The sequence below is a fragment of the Bombina bombina genome, chromosome 6 (assembly GCF_027579735.1).
Source record: "Bombina bombina isolate aBomBom1 chromosome 6, aBomBom1.pri, whole genome shotgun sequence".
NCBI classification, from domain to species: Eukaryota; Metazoa; Chordata; class Amphibia; order Anura; family Bombinatoridae; genus Bombina; species Bombina bombina.
In genome coordinates this window covers 654,389,378-654,412,854 of record NC_069504.1, presented here as the reverse complement: position 1 = coordinate 654,412,854, position 23,477 = coordinate 654,389,378, and positions in this window count along the sequence as shown.

Here is a 23,477-nt window from a genome sequence, read left to right as displayed (position 1 = left end):
AACAATCTGAGAAAACACATCTGGATGGAGAGACCACTCCCCGGATGTAAAGTCTCACGGGTGAGATAATCCGCTTCCCAATTGTCTATACCTGGGATATGAACTGCAGGAATTAGACAGGAACTGGATTCCGCCCAAGCAAGTATCCGAGATACTTCTTTCATAGCTTGGGGACTGTGAGTCCCACCCTGATGATTGACATATGCCACAGTTGTGATATTGTCTGTCTGAAAACAAATGAATGGTTCTCTCTTCAACAGAGGCCAAACCAGAAGAGCCCTGAAAATAGCATAGAGTTCTAAAATATTGATTGGTAATCTCGCCTCTTGAGACTTCCAAACCCCTTGTGCTGTCAGAGATCCCCAGACAGCGTCTGTTGTGATCACAGTCCAGGTTGGACAAACAAAAGAGGCCCCTTGAACTATACGATGGTGATCTAACATCAAGTCAGAGATAGTCGAACATTGGGATTTAAGGATATTAATTGAGATATTTTTGTATAATCCCTGCACCATTGGTTCAGCATACAAAGCTGGAGAGGTCTCATATGAAAACGAACAAAAGGGATCGCGTCCGATGCTGCAGTCATGAGACCTAAAACTTCCATGCACATAGCTACTGAAGGGAATGATTGAGACTGAAGGTTCTGACAAGCTGAAACCAATTTTAATCGTCTCTATCTGTAAACCTAAAAAGGTGACCTTTGTCTGAGGAATAAAATAACTTTTTGGTAAATTGATCCTCCATCCATGTTTTTGAAGAAACAACACTAGTTGATTTGTGTGAGATTCTTCAGAATGTAAAGACTAAGCTAGTACCAAGATATGGTCCAAATAAGGAAACACCGTAATACCCCGTTCTCTGATTACAGAGAGTAGGGTACCGAGAACCTTTAAAAAGATTCTTGGAGCTGTCGTTAGGCCAAATGGAAGAGCGACAAATTGGTAATGCTTGTCTAGAAAAGAGAATCTCAGAAACTGATAGTGATCTGGATGAATCGGAATATGAAGATATGCATTCCTGTAAGTCTATTGTGGACATATAATGTCCTTGCTGAACAAAAGGCAGAATAGTTCTTATAGTCACCATTTTGAAAGTTGGCACTCTTAGATAACGATTCAAAATTTTCAGATCCAGAACTGGTCTGAATGAATTTTCTTTCTTTGGGACAATGAATAGATTTGAATAAAACCCCAGACCCTGTTCCTGAAACGGAACTGGTATGATTACCCCTGAAAGCTCCAGGCCTGAAACACACTTCACAAAAGCCTGAGCCTTCACTGGATTTGCTGGGATGCGTGAGAGAAAAAATCTTCTCACAGGAGGTCTTACTCTGAATCCTATTCGGTACCCTTGAGAGACAATATTCTGAATCAATTGATTTTGGACACAATCTGCCCAAATGTCTTGGAAAAATCTTAATCTGCCCCCTACCAGCTGAGCCAGAATGAGGGCCGCACCTTCATGTGGACTTGGGGGCTGGCTTTGGTTTCTTAAACGGTTTGGATTTACTCCAACTTGAAGAAGGTCTCCAATTGGAATCAGATTCTTTGGGGGAAGGATTAGGTTTCTATTCCTTATTTTGTCAAAAGGAATGAAAACGATTAGAAGCTTTAGATTTACCTTTAGGTCTTTTATCCTGAGGCAAAAAAACTCCATTCCCTCCAGTGACAGTTGAAATAATCGAATCCAACTGAGAACCAAATAACTTATTACCTTGGAAAGAAAGAGATAGTAATCTAGACTTAGATACCATGTCAGCATTCCAATATTTGAGCCACAAAGCTCTTCTAGCTAAAAAATATAAATAAGCTTTCCTTAGATAAGATTCAAGTTTTCTATCTAAAGGATCTTTAAAAGAAGTACTATCTTCAATAGGAATAGTAGTACGTTTATTAAGAGTAGAAATAGCCCCATCAACTTTGAGGATCTTTTCCCAAAACTCCAATCTAACTGCTGGCAAAGGATACCATTTTTAAAACCTTGAAGAAGGAATAAAAGAAGTACCAGGCCTATTCCATTCCTTAGAAATCATATCAGAAATAGCATCAGGAACTGGAAAAACCTCTGGAGTAACCACAGGAGGTTTATAAACAGAATTTCTCTTGTTAGGTGTATCCAGTCCACGGATCATCCATTACTTGTGGGGATATTCTCCTTCCAAACAGGAAGTTGCAAGAGGATCACCCACAGCAGAGCTGCTATATAGCTCCTCCCCTAACTGCCATACCCAGTCATTCTCTTGCAAGCTCTCAACATAGCTGGAGGTAGTAAGAGGAAAGTGGTAAAATATAGTTAGTTTTTTCTTCAATCAAAAGTTTATTGTTTTTAAATGGTACCGGAGTTGTGCTATTTTATCTCAGGCAGCATTTAGAAGAAGAATCTGCCTGCGTTTTTCTATGATCTTAGCAGAAGTAACTAAGATCCACTGCTATTCTCACATATGTCTGAGGAGTGAGGTAACTTCAGAGGGAGAATGGCGTGCAGGGTATCCTGCAATAAGGTATGTGCAGTTAAGTTTTTCTAGGGATGGAATTTGCTAGAAAATGCTGCTGATACCGGATTAATGTAAGTTAAAGCCTAAATACAGTGATTTAATAGCGACTAGTATCAGGCTTGCTATCAGAGGTATATACTCTGATTAATGTGCAATATAAAATGTTTGCTGGCATGTTTAATCGTTTTTATATATGCTTTGGTGATAAAACTTATTGGGGCCTAGTTTTTTTTCCACATGGCTGGCTTTATTTTTGCCTAGAAACAGTTTCCTGAGGCTTTCCACTGTTATAGTATAAAAGTTACAGTTGGTGCAGTTAAAATTACAAACTGTGACATTCAGCTTCCCTCAGCAGTCCCCTGCATGCTATAGGACATCTCTGAAGGGCTCAAAAGGCTTCAAAAGTAGGAGCTGTGGCAGTTGTTATGACTGTTTAAAAAACATATTTTTCGTTTTGTTAATCTGTTTTTTGTATTAAGGGATTAATCATCCATTTGCAAGTGGGTGCAATGCTCTGCTAATTTGTTACATACACTGTAAAAATTTTGTTAGTTTAACTGCCTTTTTTCACTGTTATTTCAAATTTTGGCAAAATTTGTTTCTCTTAAAGGCACAGTAACGTTTTTTTATATTGCTTGTTAACTTGATTTAAAGTGTTTTCCAAGCTTGCTAGTCTCATTGCTAGTCTGTATAAACATGTCTGACATAGAGGAAACTCCTTGTTCATTATGTTTAAAAGCCATGGTGGAACCCCATATAAGAATGTGTACTAAATGTATTGATTTCACTTTAAACAATAAAGATCAGCTGTTATCTTTAAAAGAATTATCACCAGAGGATTCTGACGAGGGGGAAGTTATGCCGACTAACTCTCCCCACGTGTCGGACCCTTTGACTCCCATTCAAGGGACTCCCGCTAAAATGGCGCCAAGTACATCAAAGACGCCCATAGCGATTACTTTGCAGGACATGGCGGCAATCATGGATAATACCCTGTCAGCGGTATTAGCCAGACTGCCTGAATTCAGAGGAAAGCGCGATAGCTCTGGGGTTAGACGTAATACAGAGCACGCAGATGTTTTAAGGCCCATGTCTGATACTGCGTCACAATATGCAGAAGCTGAGGAAGAGCTTCAGTCTGTGGGTGACGTCTCTGACTCGGGGAAACCTGATTCAGATATGTCTACTTTTAAATTTAAGCTTGAGAACCTCCGGGTGTTGCTTGGAGAGGTTTTAGCTGCTCTGAATGACTGTGACACAATTGCCATGCCAGAGAAATTGTGTAGACTGGATAAATACTACGCGGTGCCGGTGTGTACTGACGTTTTTTTTTCAATACCTAAAAGGTTTACAGAAATTATTACTAAGTGGGACAGACCCGGTGTGCCGTTTTCCCCCCTCCTATTTTTAGAAAAATGTTTCCAATAGACGCCACCACACGGGATTTATGGCAGACGGTCCCTAAGGTGGAGGGAGCAGTTTCTACTTTAGCAAAGCGTACCACTATCCCTGTCGAGGACAGTTGTGCTTTTTCAGATCCAATGGATAAAAAATTAGAAGGTTACCTTAAGAAAATGTTTATTCAACAAGGTTTTATCCTGCAGCCCCTTGCATGCATTGCTCCTGTCACTGCTGCTGCGGCGTTCTGGTTTGAGTCTCTGGAAGAGGCCTTACAGACAGCTACTCCATTGACTGAAATACTTGACAAGCTTAGAACACTTAAGCTAGCTAATTCTTTTGTTTCTGATGCCATTGTTCATTTGACTAAACTAACGGCCAGGCGCGTAAGGCGCTATGGCTTAAATCTTGGTCTGCTGACGTGACTTCAAAGTCTAAATTACTTAACATTCCCTTCAAGGGGCAGACCCTATTCGGGCCTGGTTTGAGGGAAATTATTGCTGACATTACTGGAGGTAAGGGTCATACCCTTCCTCAGGACAGGGCCAAATCAAGGGCCAAACAGTCTAATTTTCGTGCCTTTCGAAACTTCAAGGCAGGTGCAGCATCAACTTCCTCTGCTACAAAACAAGAGGGAACTTTTGCGCAATCCAAGCCGGCCTGGAAATCTAACCAGGCCTGGAGCAAAGGCAAGCAGGCCAGAAAGCCTGCTGCTGCCTCTAAGACAGCATGAAGGAACGGCCCCCTATCCGGCAACGGATCTAGTAGGGGGCAGACTTTCTCTCTTCGCCCAGGCGTGGGCAAGAGATGTTCAGGATCCCTGGGCGTTGGAGATCATATCTCAGGGATATCTTCTGGACTTCAAAGCTTCCCCTCCACAAGGGAGATTTCACCTTTCGAGATTATCTGTAAACCAGATAAAGAAAGAGGCATTCTTACGCTGTGTGCAAGACCTCCTAATAATGGGAGTGATCCATCCAGTTCCACAGATGGAACAAGGACAGGGATTTTATTCAAATCTGTTTGTGGTTCCCAAAAAAGAGGGAACCTTCAGACCAATTTTGGATCTAAAGATCTTAAACAAATTCCTCAGAGTTCCATCGTTCAAAATGGAAACTATTCGGACAATCCTACCTATGATCCAGGAGGGTCAGTACATGACCACAGTGGATTTGAAGGATGCTTACCTTCACATACCGATTCACAAAGATCATCATCGGTTCCTTTGCCTTTCTAGACAGGCATTACCAGTTTGTGGCTCTTCCCTTCGGGTTAGCTACAGTCCCAAGAATTTTTACAAAGGTTCTGGGGTCTCTTCTGGCGGTCCTAAGACCACGGGGCATAGCAGTGGCCCCTTATCTAGACGACATCCTGATACAGGCGTCAAACTTCCAAATTGCCAAATCTCATACGGACATAGTGTTGGCATTTCTGAGGTCGCATGGGTGGAAAGTGAACGAGGGAAAGAGTTCTCTATCACCCCTCACAAGGGTTTCCTTCCTAGGAACTCTGATAGATTCTGTAGAAATGAAAATTTACCTGACAGAGTCCAGGTTATCAAAGCTTCTAAATTCCTGCCGTGTTCTTCACTACATTCCGCACCCTTCGGTGGCTCAGTGCATGGAAGTGATCGGCTTAATGGTAGCGGCGATGGACATAGTGCCATTTGCACGCCTACATCTCAGACCGCTGCAATTATGCATGCTCAGTCAGTGGAATGGGGATTACACAGATTTGTCCCCTCTGCTAAATCTGGATCAAGAGACCAGAGATTCTCTTCTCTGGTGGCTATCTCGGGTCCATGTGTCCAAAGGTATGACCTTTCGCAGGCCAGATTGGACAATTGTAACAACAGATGCCAGCCTTCTAGGTTGGGGTACAGTCTGGAATTCCCTGAAGGCTCAGGGATCGTGGACTCAGGAGGAGAAACTCCTCCCAATAAATATTCTGGAGTTAAGAGCAATATTCAATGCTCTTCTAGCTTGGCCTCAGTTAGCAACCCTGAGGTTCATCAGATTTCAGTCGGACAACATCACGACTGTGGCTTACATCAACCATCAAGGGGGGACCAGGAGCTCCCTAGCGATGTTAGAAGTCTCCAAGATAATTCGCTGGGCAGAGACTCACTCTTGCCATCTATCAGTGATCCATATCCCAGGTGTAGAGAACTGGGAGGCAGATTTTCTAAGTCGTCAGACTTTTCATCCGGGGGAGTGGGAACTCCATCCGGAGGTGTTTGCTCAATTGGTTCATCGTTGGGGCACACCAGAATTGGATCTCATGGCGTCTCGCCAGAACGCCAAGCTTCCTTGTTACGGATCCAGGTCCAGGGACCCAGAAGCGAAGCTGATAGATGCTCTAGCAGCACCGTGGTTCTTCAACCTGGCTTATGTGTTTCCACCATTTCCTCTGCTCCTTCGACTGATTGCCAAAATCAAACAGGAGAGAGCATCAGTGATCTTGATCGCGCCTGCGTGGCCACGCAGGACCTGGTATGCAGACCTGGTGGACATGTCATCCTTTCCACCTTGGCCTCTGCCTCTGAGACAAGACTTTCTACTACAAGGTCCTTTCAATCATCCAAATCTAATTTCTCTGAGACTGACTGCCTGGAGATTGAACGCTTGATTTTATCAAGGCGTGGCTTCTCCGAGTCAGTCATTGATACCTTAATACAGGCACGAAAGCCTGTAACCAGGAAAATCTACCATAAGATATGGCGCAAATATCTTCATTGGTGTGAATCCAAGAATTACTCATGGAGTAAGGTTAGGATTCCTAGGATATTGTCCTTTCTCCAAGAGGGTTTGGATAAAGGATTATCAGCTAGTTCTTTAAAGGGACAGATTTCTGCTCTGTCTATCCTTTTGCACAAGCGTCTGGCAGAGGTTCCAGACGTCCAGGCATTTTGTCAGGCTTTGGTTAGAGTTAAGCCTGTGTTTAAACCTGTTGCTCCTCCATGGAGCTTAAACTTGGTTCTTAAGGTTCTTCAAGGAGTTCCGTTTGAACCCCTTCATTCCATTGATATCAAACTTTTATCTTGGAAAGTTCTGTTTTTGATGGCTATTTCCTCAGCTCGTAGAGTCTCTGAGTTATCAGCTTTACAATGTGATTCTCCTTATCTGATTTTCCATACAGATAAAGTAGTTCTGCGTACAAAGCCTGGGTTTTTACCTAAGGTAGTTTCCAACAAGAATATCAATCAAGAGATTGTTGTTCCATAATTGTGTCCTAATGCTTCTTCAAAGAAGGAACGTCTTTTACATAATTTGGACGTAGTCCGTGCTTTAAAGTTTTACTTACAAGCGACTAAAGATTTTCGTCAAACATCTTCCCTGTTTGTTGTTTACTCTGGACAGAGGAGAGGTCAAAAGGCTTCGGCAACCTCTCTTTCTTTTTGGCTTCAGAGCGTAATACGCTTAGCCTATGAGACTGCTGGACAGCAGCCCCCTGAAAGGATTACAGCTCATTCTACTAGAGCTGTGGCTTTCACCTGGGCCTTTAAAAATGAGGCTTCTGTTGAACAGATTTGCAAAGCGGTGACTTGGTCTTCGCTTCATACCTTTTCAAAATTTTACAAATTTGATACTTTTGCTTCTTCGGAGGCTATTTTTGGGAGAAAGGTTCTACAGGCAGTGGTCCCTTCCGTTTAAGTACCTGCCTTGTCCCTCCCTTCATCCGTGTACTTTAGCTTTGGTATTGGTATCCCACAAGTAATGGATGATCCGTGGACTGGATACACCTAACAAGAGAAAACATAATTTATGCTTACCTGATAAATGTATTTCTCTTGTGGTGTATCCAGTCCACGGCCTGCCCTGTCCTTTTAAGGCAGGTATAAATTTTAAACTACAGTCACCACTGCACCCTATGGTTTCTCCTTTCTCGGCTAGTTTCGGTCGAATAACTGGATATGGCAGTTAGGGGAGGAGCTATATAGCAGCTCTGCTGTGGGTGATCCTCTTGCAACTTCCTGTTGGGAAGGAGAATATCCCCACAAGTAATGGATGATCCGTGGACTGGATACATCACAAGAGAAATAAATTTATCAGGTAAGCATAAATTATGTTTTAAACATTTACTAGTTTTAATATCAAGAGGACTAGTTTCCTCAATATCCAATGTAATCAACACCTCTTTTAACAAGAAACGAATATACTCCATTTTAAATAAATAAGTAGATTTGTCAGTGTCAATATCTGAGGAAGGATCCTCTGAAACAGATAGATCCTCATCAGAGGAGGATAATTCAGTATGTTGTCGGTCATTTGAAATTTCTTCAACTTTATGAGAAGTTTTAAAAGAACTTTTACGATTGTTAGAAGGTGAGATGGCAGACAAAGCCTTCTGAATTGCATCAGCAACAAAATCTTTTATACTCACAGGTATATCATGTACATTAGATGTTGAAGGAACAACAGGCATTGTGCTATTACTGATGGAATCATTCTCTGCATGTAAAAGCTTATCATGACAACTATTACATACCACAGCTGGAGATATAATCTCCACAAATTTACAACAAATGCATTTAGCTTTGGTAGAACTGTTATCAGGCAGCAGGATTCCACAAGTGGTTTCTGAGTCAGGATCAGATTGAGACATCTTGCAAATGTAAGAGAAAAAAAACAACATATAAAGCAAAATTATCAATTTCCTTATATGGCAGTTTCAGGAATGGGAAAAAAATGCAAACAGCATAGCCCTCTGACATAGAAAAAGGCAAGAGGCACATAGGAATGGGGTTCTAAATAATGAAATTATTTGGCGCCAAGTATGACGCACAACGTAAACTGAATTTTTTTTAGCGCTAACAACATCCGGAAATGACACACTCGCATCATTGAAGACGCAACCTTGTGCAAGGAACTCGGCGTCAACTACGACACCGGAAATGACAAATATGAGTCATCGTACGTACCTTCGTGCCAAAAAATTCTAGCGCCAAGACTGACGCAATAAACTTTGGCCTTTTGCGCCCTTGCAAGCCTAATTTTGCCCGCAAATTTTAATGAAATAACAGTCAATTGAAAAAAAGACTATACCCCAGGTAAGAAAAATATTTTCCCATGTATGAAACTGATAGTCTGCTAAAGGAAATATACATAAACCTGACTCATGGCAAATATAAGCACAATACATATATTTAGAACTTTACATTAAAACATAAAGTGCCAAACCATAGCTGAGAGTGTCTTAAAGGGACATGAAAGACAAATTTTTTCTTTCATGATTTAGAAAGAGCGTGCAATTTTAAACAACTTTCTAATTTACTTCTATTATCTAATTTGTTTCATTCTCTTGATATTCTTTGCTGAAAAGCATATCTAGATAGGCTCAGTAGCTGCTGATTGGTAGGTGCACATAGATGCCTCTTGTGATTGGCTCTCCCATATGCATTGCTATTTCTTCAACAAAGGATATCTAAAAAATAAAACTAATTAAATAATAGAAGTAAATTTGAATGTTGTTTAAAATTACATTCTCTAACTGAATCATGTAATGAAAACATACTTACCGAAAGACACCCATCCACATATAGCAGATAGCCAAACCAGTGCTGAAACAGTTATCAGTAGAGGTAATGGAATATGAGAGTATATCGTCGATCTGAATAAGGGAGGTAGGAGATGAATCTCTACGACCGATAACAGAGAACCTATGAAATAGATCTCCCGTGAGGAAAACCATTGCATTCATTAGGTGATACTCTCTTCACAACCCTCTGACATTCGCTGTACTCTGAGAGGAATCGGGCTTCAAAATGCTGAGACGCGCATATCAACATGGAATCTAAGCACAAACTTACTTCACCACCTCCATAGGAGGCAAAGTTTGTAAAACTGATTTGTGGGTGTGGTGAGGGGTGTATTTATAGGCATTTTGAGGTTTGGGAAACTTTGCCCCTCCTGGTAGGATTGTATATCCCATACGTCACTAACTCATGGACTCTTGCCAATTACATGAAAGAAATACTATTCACAAACGCAAATTTGAGTAAACAATTGGGAAATATATTTACTTCTGTTTTTCCCCTTAAACTTAAGTGGTCATCAATACATCCTAGCATTACATTTACATCTATTTATATAATTCTCACATTTCACAATACAGATGGAATGGAACTGCATGGATGATGTACCACTGTAATTCTATAGGGGGTCACTAGAGATCAGAGGATATATGCTGATACTATATCAGATATACAGGTATACCTTTTTCTCATTCTCATCATTGCTCCATATATTAATCCAAACATAACTGTCACAAAAGGTTTTTTAACCACAAATGCCCATTTGGTCATAATTTACTAGGGTTACTGTTATTACACTCCTCTTTTCAAGGTTTTATTGTAGAATGTTACCCAATTTTATTGTTCAACTAATCAAAGTTATATTTTACCTTTTCTCATCTTATCTTTAACTTCTGTCTAGTAGTCAGGGCAGAGAGTGCTATAGCGCATTCTTTAGTGGGAATTCTCTCTTTTTCCCACAAAATATATGTATATACATATGTACTGTATATATGTATATACATATATAAATACACATGTATACACATACAGACTATATATATATATATATATATATATATACACAGTACTGTGCAAGAGTCTTAGGCCACCATTAGATTTGTTGTTTTAGCAAAGTTTTAATGACCATCCAAACTGAAAATACAGGAACTATGTACACAAAATATGAAAAAACACAACTTTCAGAACAAAATGGCTTCTTCAGGCAAAAGGCAGTATTTAGTGTGACCTCCCTTGGCACTAAGAACATTTTGAACTCTTTGGAGGAGACTGTTGGGAAGTTTTCTGAAGTAATCTTCTGGTATATTATACCAGGCTTCTTTCAGCACTTCCCAGAGCTCTTCTTTAGATTTAGGTTGTCTTTTATTTCTTTCTCTGTCCAGGTGATCCCATACTGCCTCTATAATATTCAGGTCGGGACTCTGTGGATGCCAGTCCTGACTGTCAGTGTTTTATCAGCTGTTTCTCACTCCAGATATGATTTCACTGCATTAGCAATGTGCTTGGGATCATTATCATGCTGAAAAATAAAACCATTCACAATCAGGCGCTTTCCAGAAGGAATGTCATGATGAGTTAAAATCTGTCTGTACTTTTCAGCAATTATGATCCCATCAATTCAGACAATATCGCCAACACCACTGGCAGAAATGCAGCCCCAAACCAGGACAAACCCTCAACCATGTTTCACTGAAGGCCACAAGCACTCACTCTTCCATCTCTCTCCAACTCTTCTTCTTACATATTGTCAACGATTGGACCCAAAAATTTCAAACTTGGATTCATCACTCCATAATATTCTTTTCCACTGATTTTCATTCCAATCTTTGTGAGCTATAGCATATCTTAGCCTTTTCACCCTGTTTCCCTTGTGAAAAAAAGAGTTTCTTGGCAGCTACCCTTCCACAAAGATCATTCCTGATAAAGCTTTTTTGGACTGTAGAAGGGTCAAAGTGGCATCCAGATGAAGCTGCCAGATGCTGAACCAGGTCCTTGCTGGACTTCTTCCGGTTTCTAAAAGAAGAAACTCTGAGAAACTTCTCATCAGATTTTTAACGTTTTCTTGGCCTTCCAGTCCTTTTTTTGTCCTTGACCTCTTCAAATTTATCAGATTTCTTTATAACAGCTTGAATACCACATCTTGATTATCCTGTTTGCTGATTTCCCTTTGAGAGTGACCTTGCTGATGCAAAAGTATGATTTTATGTCTGTCAAATTATGTGATCTTTGACATTTTGAACGGAAAGATGTGATTGAAAGTTGTTCTTATTAGCAAGCTTCCAATGAATTAAACTCTTATCACATGTGTATTTAATGCTCAAGCATGTCTTGCACAAACCGGGTGTAATAGACCTTTTTCACAGCTGTCATTTTGACATGAAATAGTAGGACAAATACAGGTGTTAGAATGACATTAATTAGGGTTCCATTCCATTTAGGTTTACAAGAGCCATGTTCCTGCTATTGCTCAAGTGTAAGGGGAGGTAACACTAAAAACTTGCCACTGAAGCCTATAGAAGTGTAGCATGACAAACATGAAACCACAATTTTTTATTTTATGATTTGGAGCATGCAATTTAAAACAACTAATTTACTTCTATTATCAAATTGTCTTTGTTCTCTTGGTATATTTTGTTGAAAAGCAGGGGAATATGCCTAGGAGTCGGCCCATTTCTGGGGCACTATATGGCAGCAGTTTACAAGAATGTTATCCATTTGCAAGAGCACTAGATGGCAGCACTATTTCATGCTATGTAGTGCTCCAGATGCCTATACCTAGGTATCTCTTCAACACAGAATATCATGGGAACGAAGCAAATTTTATAATAGAAGTAAACTTGAAACTTATTTAAAATTGTATGCTACCTACATTTATTAACCCCTAATCTTCCACCCCCAACGTCACCGCCACTATACTAAAGTTATTAACCCCTAACCCTAAGTCTAACCCTAACACCCACTAACTTTAATATAATTATAATAAATCTCAATAAAAATTACTATCATTAACTAAATAATTCCTATTTAAAACTAAATACTTACCTATAAAATAAACCCTAAGCTAGCTACAATATAACTAATAGTTACATTGTAGCAAGCTTAGGTTTTATTTTTATTTCACAGCTAAGTTTGTATTTATTTTAACTAGGTAGACTAGTTAGTAAATAGTTATTAACTATTTACTAACTACCTAGCTAAAATAAATACAAATTTACCTGTAAAATAAAACCTAACCTGTCACTACAATTAAATACGTTACATTTATTAAATACAATTAACTATATTACAAAAAAAACTAACACTAAATTACACACAAAATTTTTTTTATCAAATATTTAAACTAATTACATCTAATCTAATAGCCATATCAAAATAAAAAAGCCCCCCCAAAATAAAAAAAACCCCTAGCCTACAATAAACTGCCAATAGCCCTTAAAAGGGCCTTTTGCGGGGTATTGCCCCAAAGAAATCAGCTCTTTTACCTGTAAAAAAAAATACAAACACCCCCCAACAGTAAAACCCACCACCTACACAGCAAAACCCCTCAAATAAAATCCTAACTAAAAAAAACTAAGCTCCCCATTGCTCTGAAAAGGGCATTTGTATGGGCATTGCCCTTAAAAGGGCATTTAGCTCTTTTTCTGCCCAAACCCTAAGCTAAATATAAAACCCACCCAATAAACCCTTAAAATAACCTAACAATAACCCCTGAAGATCCACTTACAGTTTTTGAAGACCCGACATCCATCCTCAACGAAGCCGGGAGAAGTCTTCATCCAAGTGGCAAGAAGTCCTCAACGAAGCCGGGAGAAGTATTCATTAAAGCGGTAAGAAGTGGTCCTCCAGACGGGCAGAAGTCTTCATCCAGACGGCATCTTCTATCTTCATCCATCTGGCATGGAGCGGCTCCATCTTCAAGACATCCAGCGCGGAGCATCCTCTTCTTTCCATGGCTCTTTTCGAATGAAGGTTCCTTTAAGTGACGTCATCCAAGATGGTCTCCCTTGAATTCCGATTAGCTGATAGAATTCTATCAGCCAATCGGAATTAAAGGTGAAAAAATCCTATTGGCTAATGCAATCAGCCAATAGGATTGAGCTTCAATCCTATTGGCTGATCCAATCAGTGAATAGGATTGAGCTCGTATTCTATTGGCTGTTCCAATTTGGATGTTTATAAGCTACAAAAAGGGCAGCTCTGAAATTTAGGGTTTGGAGGATTACATTCCTTGAAGGGACAGTATGCTGTAAAATTGTTTTTCCCTTAATGTATTTCCAATGACTTGGGCATAAAATGCATGAGAATTTGAATTTTCAGGTTTATTTGTGTATATGAAATGGCTGGTTTTGTGCTTTAAAACCACAGACTATTACAATGGTTTGAGTTTGCAGGTAAAATCATATCTCATTATGTTATCACTTTGTGTATACAATCATGTTTCCTTATCTTATATTTGTCTGTAAACCAAAGCTCAATATTTAGAGGGTACAATGGAAAATTATTACTTATCTCTTCTACACCCCACCGAGAGTGTAATTTCTTCTGCTGGCTGTGTTTATATAGCGGCTATATAAACACAGCCAGCAGAATAAATTACATTATAGCCTGTCAATAGCTTGGACTTAAATATAGAAGCTTTCAGTATAGGTGGGGACATCATAGGCTAAATCAGCTATTTCAAATGCTGAAATAAGGGTAAATTATCTACTTGTAAACAATTTAATACACTCCAGCAGGTAAAATGGAGCATTGGGAACAAATTAAAGGGGAGAAATTTGTTCGGGTAAACTTTCCGCTTTAATTATATTCCAATATCTATAAATAATCCTCTGTACCTGCTGAATTCTAGAGATGTGCACATGAAATTTTCATTCAGAATATATGAGGAAATTTGTTTCCCCCAAATATGCATCGCCTGCACTATTCAGTATTTGTTTAATTTAAATGAAATGAAAATCAAATTTTCATTAAACATTTATTTTCTTAAACTAATTTAAATGTTTTAAAGCTACAGGTGAAAAGTTCACCTGTAGCTACTGTACATACCCTAACTCACTCTGGAAAGCGCGTTAACTTGACCCTCTTCTTGCCATAGCCCTGGCCTCGCTAACAGGAAGCTTAGCCTGGGTGCCGAGCGGGCTAAACCTCCTGGACCTGGCAAGAAGAGGATCGGGTTTGCGCTCTCTCCAGAGTGCGTTAAGGTAAGTATTTAGCCTTTAAAAGTAATTTAAAGGAAACTAATAAATACTAACTAATTTCATCAGTATTTTTTATTTTCTTCAAAGGGGCAAAAAAAAAAATCAAAAAATTTTCTTTTAGTGATTCAGATAGAGCTAGTTCCCAGTAGTGCACTGCTGCTCCTTCAACAAAGGATACCAAGAGAATGAAGCAAATTAGATAATAGATGTAAATTTAAAAGTTATTTAAAACTGTATGCACTATCTAAATCATGAAAGAAAAAAATGTGTGTTTCATGTCCCTTTAAATGTTGCTGGTGTATTGATTCAGATTTCTATTTTCAGTACGGACGTGCATTCATCCGAAAATGAATGCACATCTCTAGTGAATATTATTATTACAATTTGATGAAATTATCATCCACTGGTGACTTATTTTTACCAGTTGGTTTCTCTTTTAATAATAACTCATGTGGTAACAATGATACCCGTTCTTTTTCTCTTTCTATTGATGTATTTGGATAGCCCTTGATTTTAAAAAGAACTGCCATATCTTCCAACCTTTCTTTATGCCTAACTGACTGTCCGTTACATCAGTCATTAGTAATACTGTGTCAGGATTGGACCGGGTTACATTGCACACGTGAATGGTCAGATCCCTGTACATCTCTTCAAATAAAGGAGCTGTTTAGCCAAATAACATAAACTCCTTCCTCCTCTGCTCAATTTCCTACCCCTTTATCATGGTACTAAATGAATAGACAAAACAAACAACATGATTTCTTCACATATTTATTGGTTCTTTGTTTAAACAATACATTTTACTTAGCTCTTTTAGTAAATGGTAAGCAGAATAATATAGTATACTCTAAGGCAGGGCTCAAAATTTCCACTTGCCTACTAGCCATTGACGACTTGAGTAGATATTGAACCATGGCCATTGGTGACTTGAGTAGATATTGAACCGTGGCCATTGGCGACTTGAGTAGATATTGAACCGTGGCCATTGGTGACTTGAGTAGATATTGAACTGTGGCCATTGGCGACTTGAGTAGATATTGAACCGTGGCCATTGGTGACTTGAGTAGATATTGAACTGTGGCCATTGGTGACTTGAGTAGATATTGAACTGTGGCCATTGGCGACTTGAGTAGATATTGAACTGTGGCCATTGGTAACTTGAGTAGAGATCGAACTGTGGCCATTGGTGACTTGAGTAGATATTGAACTGTGGTCATTTGTGACTTGAGTAGATAGTAAACTGTGCCTATGGTGAGTAGATATCATAGTCAAGTTGCAAAGTAAGGGAATGTGCTTAAAACATTAATTTAAAGGAATATTGAAGGGAAATAAGAAATCCTCTATACCCATATAACAGTTCTTTTTTTAGCAGATAACTCCCTTAAAGGGGTAATATATTCAGGCAAGCAGCTGATAAGTATTTTGTATTCAAAGTAACTGCAAGTACACTTTTTGTGCTACCCCCACTGTCACCACCTCTTGTCTACTAAGCTTTCCTATAACAAATACTACAGTATTGACAAGATCACTATAGGTGGCATTTTCTGAAGGCAAAATCAGCTATTTCAAATTATTGTCCCATTTATCAAGATAAAGGTCACTCATGGTTAGATAAATGCAGTTTATTCACTGTGCCAAATGGCAAGTTTAATAACTATTAAAAGTAATTAATTTGTTATGGTTTAAAGGGACACTGAACCCACATTTTTTTTCTTTCATGATTCAGATAGAGCATGACATTTTAAGCAACTTTATAATGTATTCCTATTATCAATTTTTCTTTGTTCTCTTCCTATCTTTATTTTAAAAGCAGAAATGAAAATCGTAGCAGCCAGCCCATTTTAGGTTCAGCACCATGGATAGCGCTTGCTTATTGGATGCTTACATTTACCCACCCATAAGCAAGCATAACCCATGTTCTCAAACAAAAATGGGCTGGTTCCTGTGCATCACATTCCTGATTTTTAGATAAAGATAGCAAGAGAACAAAGAAAAATTAATAGGAGTTAATTAGAAAGTTTCTTAAAATTGCATGCTCATGAATGAAAAAGTTTGGGTTTAGTGCCCCTTTAAAATTAAAACAAAAATAAAAATGACTACACAATAAGGTATTTCACGATAGATAAATACAGTATATGCAAATAGGGGGTGGGACAGTGGGTGGGGTATGGACGGGTCACAGTGATTTGGGGGGGTTGGTGGCAATTAACATTTTGGCCTAGTAGTTTAGAACTTGAAATTTTGAGCCCTGCTATAAGGTATAATCACAAGACAGAAGAGATACACCAAAAATAATCAGAAATAAGGTATAAATATAGCACACTATTTGTTGCCTGCAAAAAAACTGAGCTAACAAACATTTAAACCTGTATTGAGATTTTACATTTGTACACCTCTAGAGCAGGGTTCTTCAAACCTACTTTATTAGGTTTCAAAATTAAAAAGATTATTCCGGTTGCAATGATACCACACTGGATCTATTTAAGGCCAGAGACGTAAAGAGGAAAACATAGTACTATTAAGATAAATTCATACACAAACTATGGCTAATTCGGAAACAATTGTTCCCAGTATGGTGCTCTCTTAGCCACAGCACAAGATACATTCACTTATTCAAAAAGATGCTGGTACGTCACAGAGACGCATCGCCCAAGTATTCCCGGCCAATATGCAGAAACCTTGCTATCAAACCGTGTACAAACAAGCAGAAATACACACAAACGCTTCGGCCCATAAACTGCATTTTTCAATGCGACTAGTACAATTGGTAATACCTGAATGACCTCCGTACATCCAGGTATTTAAATGTATTGGGGATCCTCCCTTTAGATGAAGTCATGGATGTAGCCAATAATATTCCGCCATCATCTGCGACTATTGGTCCGTGGCAAAAGCTGTCCACCAATTAGGTGATAGGGGATGTGTTTAATAGGTAGCGTCTTAATCCCATAGTAAACACAAGACGCATGGCAAGCATTATTACGTGATGCTAACATACCATGATGGCTTGTAGATAAGTTACTGTCAGCTATAGTATACAGAGTGTTTGATCAAGATCATAATTGATTAGAGAAACTCCTTTTGATTTACAGAATACGTCTCTTATTTCCGTGTATTATTTTCACGCAATTCCTAATCATAATAGTATCAAAAGAATGATAAACATATATTTTCACAACCGTATACCCATCTTTATTAAAGAATATGATGTTACCATTTATTCTGTTATATGGATAATAATATGATTATCTTAAAATAGCTTAATCAGTATACTATACTAATCAATACAATTAAGAGAGCAACTGGATGATACCTTTAATATGAAAACCCAACCCAATAAGAAGGGCATTTGGTAGGGCATTGTCCTAAAGTGATTAAGCTCTTTTGCACACACAAAAAATCCTATTCTAAAACACCCTAAGCTAAAAAAAACTAAAAAAAAATATTGCCCTAATAAGGGCATTTAATAGGGCTTTGCCCTTAGAATGGCATTTGGTATGACATTGCCCTAAAGTAATTAAGCTATTTTGCATAAAAAAGTCCTATTCTAATAAAAACCCTATCCTAAAAAAAAAAAGATTTCCCTGATAAGGGCATTAGGTTGCGCATTGCCCTTGCATAAAAAAATCCTATTCTAAAAAATCCTAAGCTAAAAAAAAACTATCCTAAAAAAATATTGCCCTAATAAGGACATTTGGTTGGGCATTGCCTTTAGAACGGCATTTGGTTGGGCACTGCCCTAAAGCGATTAAAGCTTTTGCATTAAAAAATCCTATTCTAAAAAAAGGACAAAAATAAAAAACCCTATTCTAAAAAAAACACTGACCCCAAAAAAAAGCCTAACGCTAAACCCCAAAGATGGTACTCACCCAAATTGAATCCAGCTCATAGGTGAGCAGCTACTACTCAAAGGTGGGTCTCCTCTTCATTCTTCAGCCATGTCCTCTTCCACCTGACCGGTCTTCATCCATCTTCCATCTTCTGATCAGCTCATCTTCTGTCCCCAACATCCTCTTCGTGTTGTCACCGACGCACACTGAAGTTTGAATCTGAGGTAACCCCTGAATCTGAGGCTAGATTACAAGTGGAGTGCAAAATATCGCTTTCGCGCAAGCAATATTTGCGCTCCACTGAGTAATACCAGCGCATGCAACTGTGAGCTGGCATTACAAGTTAGCTGCAGTGGAAACACAATCACGCATTTGAATTGCTGGGAGGCATTGCACTCACAATGGGAGCCTTGTTGTCATGTGAGAAAAAAATTCTAAATATATATGTATATATATATATATGTATATGAATATATACACATATTAACACACACACATATATATATATATATATATATATATATATATATATATATATATATATATATGTATTGTCAGTATATGGCCGGGTTATAATACAATTTATTTAATAATTATTCTTTAAAACAAACCCCCAATAAAATGCATATACGAAACAATTAAAATCAATATTTTATTCCTAAATTCTTTATATTAGTTAAAGTTATAAACACATTGAATTATATTTATAGGAGCCAGATTATGAATCAAACTATACAAGCTTAAACTGTTACAATATTCTATACAAAGATCATAAAAATATACCTTTACAAATGACCCCATTCACAATAATCTCCTAAATCAGGGTTGCATTAAAATACCACAATGAGATACCAAGGTATGGATTGTTAAATATAATTAAGCTACTTAGCCCACAAATGATTCTATATAACTCTAATTAAAACACCAGAAGTTATATACTGTATATTATATAGTGACTGTGTCCCAAAAATGGCAGCAAAGTTTTCAGTCAAAAGTTAGCAGACAAAAATACTTTTTTTTCTCTCTTTTTGCATGAGGTTATATCATGTGATATACCCCACCCTTTTCTTATTCTAATCATTGGTGATGTATGATAGGCCCTTAACTGTGCTGTCTTTCCATTGGCCCTTGGAGCTTGTCCCTCTCATTGGTTCATTTGGATTTGCATGTGTTCTAGTAGTCAATCCATTTGGATGTCATACCATTTTTAATCCCCTAGGGGGCAGCAGACAACCACGATTGCAGTCTCACCATCAACATTGCTAACAGCTTAATTATCTAACCTTAAAAAAATATTTATCAAATACTTACATTTTCAGTATCAATCACTTACAATTTTAATATAGATGGGTCCATATAGCGCCATTTTTTCTGATTATTTTAATATGAAACATCAGTATTTTATTTAACATATTCTAGAAGATGTCTTAAAAGTTGTATTTGTATGAGGGACTAGTAGTATCAATCAATGAACTATATATGTCTATCTGACTTACTTTGTATATCAGCTTATTTGATATACTGGCACATATTTCATTTCCTAGTCGCATCTTATCTAGAAATTTCATCTTCACATCAGTTCTTCCTGTAATGTTCACTAGATTTCTGGAAAACAAAGAAAATGTATTCATTTTGAAATAACTTAGGCATTTATATATACTAATGTAGTTATTCATTTAATTTATTACAAATCTGAAATGCATTTCTCAGATCCATGGAAGTATACATTTTTATACAATACTGAGGTATATTTTACTTGAAATTTAAACACAAGTTGTAATTTAAAATGAATTTGAGAGTTACAATGCAAGACATGTGTCTCTGTTAGCCAGCACAGATGTGGATCTGAGGTCTAGGGGCAATTAACAGGTCTGTGCTAATTACTGTATTCTAGAATTTCTGTTCACTTATCTGACTTTATGTACAGAATGTCGTCTCCAAACATCCCATGATTTATGCTGGCTTGGTTGATTGTCACGTCCCTGTTATGACCGCATGTGGAGTGATGAGCTTTAAAGCTAAATCAATTTAGAGATTTTAATGTTTGTTCTTTTTAGAAGTCCTGTCTATTTCTTTTGTTCTACAAGTCTTTGTTTCAGACCAAGAGGGGGTTTGTTTAACAAACAGTTTCACAAATAAAATGAGTTCTTGGTCTTATCATATATCTATGTGTAGATAAAATATACACACATACATATTATTTAATAACACTCACAGATATCCTGACATAAATCCCCCTTCCAATTTTAAATAGATGTAGGACACATGTTTTTGAATTGGCTTAAAGTCAATGGTACTTGGTGAGTGTGTTGACAGTATGCATTATAGACAGCCTTCTATGAAGAGAGCCCGTTATTTTTTAGCCCTTGTGCTCATTAGCTAGGCATCTTTAAACTACAATATTTTTTTAGTGCATTTGGGGATATTACACTTCATTCTCAACTGGAGAAATTTTGTCAGTAACGACAAAAGGACCCTTCCATGATGGAAGAAATTTCTTCTCCTTAACCTGATCTCTTCCAAAATTATAAAGATAAACGTTATCATTTATTTCATATTCCTTTTTGGACGTTTTGAGATCATAATAGATTTAGTGGCAGTTGCAGACTTTTCTATGTTCCTTTGAGCAAATGCAAAGGCATATTGCAGGTGCTTCCTTAAGTTCTCCACATATTGATGTGTATTGGCAGCATTTATCAAGTTCTGGTCTGATGTACGGTACAGTAGATGCTGAGGTAGAACCATTCTTGCTCTTAATGCCATTAGGACTAGAGGTAATTTTACATCCCAGTCTTTACCCGTTTCACTCACAAACTTTTTGAGGATTTTCACAACGGACTGGTTGTAACACTCTACACCACCACTTGATGCAGCCCTATATGCAATATGGAGCTTTATTTTAACCCCTAGTATTTTCCACATTTTGGTCATCACTTCGCTAGTGAAGTGGGTTCCCCGATCGGATTTGATTCTCTGGGGTAAACCAAATCTGGAAAACACGTGATTGATGCGCATGTTTCAGCACTATTGTTAGGTGCACTGATGCATTCTACCCATTTAGTGAGCAGGCATGTCACTGTTAACATGTATTTGTTACCTCTTGATGACCTAGTTACTGGACCAATAAAATCAATTTGGATATCTGACCATGGCATTATCATTCCCCTTTTCTGCAATAGTGCTCTATGCATTGGTGCAGGGGGTTGGAATTATGGACAGATTAAACAACCTTGACAGTAGGTTTGAACATCCTTCAACATATGCGGCCAAAAGGCGTAGTCACGCAATATTTCATACGTTAATTTGGCACCACGATGGTCAGATGTGGGAGCATCATGGGCATGTTGAAGCATGAGACCTCTAAACTTGGTGGGTACCACCCATTGCTGGATGCCAGTTTTGGAGGTTCTAATTAACAAACCATCCTGTAACTTGAATTGTGATCTGGACTTCATTAAGATTCTAAGATCTTCCTTGCCAATACTGTCCTCTTTTGAGATGGGGTTGCTTTCAGGATCTTCTATGTGTTTATAGAATATGCCTACAATGGGCTCTTCTTTTTAACTAGTAATCAGATCCTCACTAGGAGAATCCATTGTACCAAGTTAGGCTCACTGGCTTCTACCTGAATTGCACCCATTAAGTTGTCGATATTAAGGAGTTCTCCAGTTATGGCTCCTTGTTTGGCTAATGAATCCGCAAGATCATTGCCTTCCTTATCAGGACCTAGAATCCTGGAATGACCCTTGGTCTTTTTCCAGTGTATGGTTAAATCATTGGATACCACAATACTTGCCATGTTTGACTGGTTTGTTGTTAGTTTTCTGCATGCCATTTCTTTTCCAAGTTGTCAGGTATTCGACAAAACTGTCACGCATGTAATTTGAGTCAGTAATGATCACAAATTCATGAATACCGTGTTCAATAGCCATCTCAATGGTTTTTAGAACAGCAGTTAGTTCTGCGACTTGACTGGATCTTGGTCCAATGTTGAAACCTACAGAAATGTTTGGGAATCCACTTGCCCAGGTGTAAGGATTTAGTAGAGAGTGAGGATGGATCACAACTGCAGAGTATGCAAAATAAATGATTTGTATCACTTTTGGCAAATGGACTATTGAAAAGCATAGACCAAGCTGCTTTCAGTGAAGTTGTTATTCTCAAGCAATTGAATTGCAGATCAGAAACTTGTCTGGCAACGAATGATGTAAATCACATATGCTGTTGAACGTCACAGCAATAGTATAGACATAAACAAAGGCTGGATCAGAAGAAATATAAAAAATAAATCAATTTCTTAGTAGCAATCTTTAGAGTTCAGCTAGCTCCCAGTATGATAAATCTTGATAAAGAAAAGCAGAGTTCCAGAAAGCAGGTAGTGTTGCTATTAGTGCTGGAGTAAGATATAACAGTTCAGTGTGAAGTGTAACTCTCAGTTTTAGACAATATTAGTTAGTTTGTCACAGAACGGTATACACATGTGCTGATAGTCTTGCGGTCAGTAGAGCAGCAGGGAAAAGCAAAGTTCAAGGTTTATTTGTACAGCACAGCTTAAAGTAACTACAGTGCTTACCCCCAGTCACCGGATGGTGTGTAATAGAAGCGGAATTAATTCTGAGATGTCCTTGTACTTAGTCCGTGGGAGGTTGTTTGTAGATGAGTTGCACTGTGTTGCAGTGGAAGAGAGGTTGAAGTCCGGTGTGTGAGAAACGCTTCAGTGGCTCAGATGAGATAGCAACTCAGAGGGAGAAGGCAGCAAACACACTGCAGTATGAAATAAGTCTCTGTTGTAGCGTGCACGCTAAAAAGAAAAACTCGCCTCTGTAAAACTTTCTGTAGGCAAAATGAGCATATGAACCGGCAGTAAAAAATAAGTAATCCCAAGGTAGTAGCTGATTCAGAAATTGGAAGAAAAGCAGACTGGTTTGTTTTCAGAAAAAACACACAGCAAGTGGAAAACAGACACGCTTCAGAGCTAGTCTAGAAACTTAATAATTAAGCACCTGTCTGCAGTCAGCTGA